The sequence below is a fragment of the Otolemur garnettii genome, unplaced genomic scaffold (genome assembly GCF_000181295.1).
Source record: "Otolemur garnettii isolate 467f Iridium unplaced genomic scaffold, OtoGar3 scaffold00294, whole genome shotgun sequence".
NCBI lineage: Eukaryota > Metazoa > Chordata > Mammalia > Primates > Galagidae > Otolemur > Otolemur garnettii.
The window spans coordinates 484,069-488,300 of NW_003852689.1; the positions used below are offsets into that span (position 1 = coordinate 484,069).

General features: G+C 40.7%; 1 pseudogene; it reads left to right on the forward strand.

The window, feature by feature from the left end:
• The first annotated feature begins 1,402 nt into the window (after window positions 1-1,402).
• Window positions 1,403-4,232, forward strand: part of LOC100948593 — a 7,380-nt pseudogene continuing 4,550 nt past the window's right edge.

Sequence of the window (4,232 nt, forward strand, 5' to 3'; positions counted from 1 at the left end):
TTTATATTTCTCAAAACACATAGAAATGTACAGCACCAAGAGTGGATTCTAATGTATACAAACTTTAAAAAATCATTTACAAAGTTAGGGACTCCTAGGAAGTAATGCAGGCTATGAGAAGAGAATTTAATTATAGGAGGAGTATATGAATGTTTACAACAATTTCATTGAAGACGACTATGGGGAGGGAAGGGAGTGCTGACCTCAGAAAATTTTTGGTATGATTTGAGTCTTTAGACTAAAGGCAGTGCACATAAGCACTGTACTGTAGTTGAAAAATACTTGTTTCCAATGTGGGTACAGGTTGACAGCTCAAATACTGTCATGCATGTATAGTGGAAAAAAGCAATTAAGTAAATGGATATCAGATGTTTGGATATCACTGTTGTATTTGGGCTTGGGGGGGTTTGGAGTTTTTTTTGTTTTTTTTTTTTTTTTTTTTTAGACAGAATCTCACTCTGTTGCCCAGGCCAGAGTACCATGGTGTCAGCCTAGCTCACAGCAACCTCAAACTCCTGGGTTTAAGCAATCCTCCTGCCCCAGCCTCCCTAGTAGCTGGAACTATAGCCACAATGCCTGGCTAATTTTTCTATTTTAAGTAGAGAGAGGGTCTCGCTCTTGCTTGGGCTGGTCTTGACTTCCTAAGCTTAAGCAATCCTTGGCCTCCTACAGTGCTAGGATTATAGGTATGAGCTACCATGCCTGACCTGTTGAAGTAAGAGCTTACAGATAATCAAGGAGAGAAGGCTAGATCAAACCACATGGTGAAGAATTAGAGTTGGATGCAGCAGTATGAACTAAACTACATCAGTATGAAGTATATTTAGCTTAATGTAGGTACATATATATGTGTGTGTGTGTGTACATGCTAATAAAATGTATATTTTACTTTAACACCTGAGAGAGCCTAAAAGAAATGATACTATATCCCAATAGTCATGAGAACTCCTCCTGCCCAGATCTTGGTTTCTAATGCCCTTCTTCAGTAAAAAGAATTAGAGTTCCTTGGAGAAATGGCTGATTCTAGAACTGGGGCATTGGAAACATCTTGTACTACAAGAACAGAAAGATGGTTCGGTGCCTGTAGCACAGTGGTTATGGCGTTGGCCACATGCAACAAGGGTGGCAGGTTCAAACCTGGCCCAGGCCAGCTAAACAACAATAGTTGCAGTTGCAGTTGGCAGGTACCTGTGGTCCCAGCTACTTGGGAGGCTCAGGCAAGAGAATTGCCTGACCAAGAGTTTGAGGTTGCTGTGAGCTGTGACACCGCAGCATTCCACCAAGGGAGACAGAGTGAGACTCTGTGAAAAGAATGTAAAGACGTGCTAACCTCCATTATATAGAGCATGTGCCCTTTGGGGGTGTGTGCCACAAATCCCTCGACTCCCCACTGTTCCCCAACATGGAGCCCAGTGAGCTGGCTTACAGTGTGTTTTTTCTTTTTATTATGAAAAATTTCAAACATGCCCCAAAGCAGAAGTAATAGTAACAACCCTATTTCAGTTTCTTAGGCCTACTGTAACAAATTACCACAGATTAGGTGATTTAAAACAATAGAGATTTATTCTGTCACAGTTCTGGAGGCTAGAAGTCCAAAGTCAAGAAGTCATCAGGACCATGCCCCCTTGAAGGGTGTAGGGAAGAATGCTTTCCTGGTTCTTCCAGCTTCAAGAAAACCTTGGCATTCCTTGATTTCTGTCAGCATAAATCTAATCTTTTTTTGCCTTCCCATGTACATGCTGTCTTCTTCCTGTGTCTCTGTTTCTTCAAATCTTTCTCTCTTTATCAGGACACCAGTCATTGGATTTGAGGCCCACCCTAATCCAGACCCTATTTCCAAATAAAGTCACATTCACGAGTACTGGGGGGGGGGTTAAGATTGTAATATACCTTTTGGGGAGACACAATTCAATATGTTACAAACTTTTAATTATCCATCACCTGGCTTACAAATTACCTACTACTATGGTTTGAAGGTTTGTCCCCTCCCAAACTCATGTTGAAAGTTAATTACCATTGTAACACCATTAAGAGGTGGACAATTAAAAGGGGATTAGTCCATGAGGGCTTTAACTTCATGAATAATGAATGAATTAATGCTGTTATCTTGAGAATGAGTTTGTTATCCAGGGAATGTATTCAGCCCTCTCTCTCTGTCTCTCCTTCCCTTTCTTTGCCCTTACACCATGTGATGCCTTCTGTCATTATGATGCACCAAGAAGACCCTTACAACAAGATGCCATTGATCTTGGACTTCTCAGAGCCTAGATCTATGAGAAATAAATTTCTGTTTATTGCAAATTACCCAGAATCAGGCTTGGCACCCATAGGACAGTGGTGAGGGTGCTAGCCACATATACCAAGGGTGGTAGGTTTGAACCCAGCCTGGGACAGCTAAACAACAATGGCAACTACAACAAAAAATAGCCGAGCATTGTGGCAGGTGCCTGTAGTCCCAGCTACTTGGAAGGCTGAGGCAAGAGAATTCCTTAAGCCCAAGAGTTTGAGGTTGCTGTGCACTATGATGCCAAGGCACTCTACTGAGGGTGACATAGTGAGACTCTGTCTCAAAAAATAAATAAATAAATAAATAAATAAACAAATTACCCAGAATCAGGTATTCTGTCAAAGCATAAAAAAAATGGCTCGGTGTCTGTGGCTCAAGTGGCTAAGGCGCCAACCACATACACCTAAGGTGGCGGGTTCGAATCCAACCCGGGCCCACCAAACAACAATGATGGCTGCAACCAAAAAATAGCTGGGCGTTGTGGTGGGTGCCTATGGTCCCAGCTACTTGGGAGGCTGAGGCAGAAGACTCACTTGAGCTCAGGAGTTGGAGGTTGCTGTGAGCTGGGATGTCACGGCACTCTACCCAGAGGGACAGCTTGAGGCTCTGTCTCAAAAAAAAAAGCATAAAAAAATGCCTATGTATTCCCAAACTTGTTTCATCTGTACATCCCACTCCCTACCCTTTGCTAGTTATTGTTTTTATGCAGCTTTATTGAGGTATTTCTATTATAAAATTCACCTCTGATAAGTATACAATTCAGTGATTTTTTTAGTAACTTTATATAGTTATGCAACTATCACTACAATTATTTTTTGTTTTTTGTTTTTTTTAGCAGTCCAAAATGAGTTTTATTTGAGGCCAGGCGAGGAAGAGGAGTATTATTTGACTGGGTAAAATATTCAGAAGTTTAGCAAACAATGACATAGATGTGACACAATGTCACACTGCCAGCTACCTTCACAATACTAGAATGCCATAGGAAAGAGGGGTAAGAGAGCTACAATGTTTATCCACATGTAGTTCCCAAGAGATGATTTTATTCATTCATTGATTTAATAAATAAATATTAATCAATACCCATTATGTGCCAGGCACTGACAAGAGACACTAAAGTGAATAAAATAAAATCCCTGCCCTCATGGAGGCCACATTCCACTAGAAGTCATCAATTCTCCCCAAATACAGAGTGCATTCTGTGTTTCTGTGTGGCATTTACTGAGGTAGGCATCAGATTAAAAGAGTGAAGTCACATATTTGCTGGGAAAGTACTTGGAGACAGTACTCACTGCACTCATTTGCTAGGTACTCCAATAAGTTCTTTTTTTTTAATTTTCTTTATAATTATTTTTTATTAAATCATAACTTTGTACATTGATGCATTTATGGGGTTCAGGGTACTACTTCGATATACAATGTGAAATGTTTACATTGAACCAAGTAACACATCCATCACAATTATACTCATTTCTTAATAATTTTGAAATGGAGGGTGGTGCCTGTAGCTCAAAGGAGTAGGGCACCGACCCCATATGCTGGAGGTGGTGGGTTCAAACCCAGCCCTGGCCAAAAACTGAAAAAAAAAAAAAAAGATAATAGTTTTGAAACGTACCATTGCATCATGCACATTAGGTGAGGTCCCCCAAATACCCTCCCTTCTCCCACATCCCCCTCTCTCTCCTCTTCCCTTCTACTTTATGGACTATAGTTATGTTTTGCCATTCGTATAATTGTGTAGGTGGTTATATATTGACTTCATAGTAGTATCGAGTACATTGGACACTTCTTTTTCCATTCTTGTGATACTTTACTAAGTACAATTATTTTTGAATAGCACCATCACCCCAAAATGTTCCCCTGTTAGCATTTGCAGTCATCCCCACACCCACCTCTGGCCCAGGCAAATAGTGACCTGCTTTTCTGTCTCATAAATATGCCTTGTCTG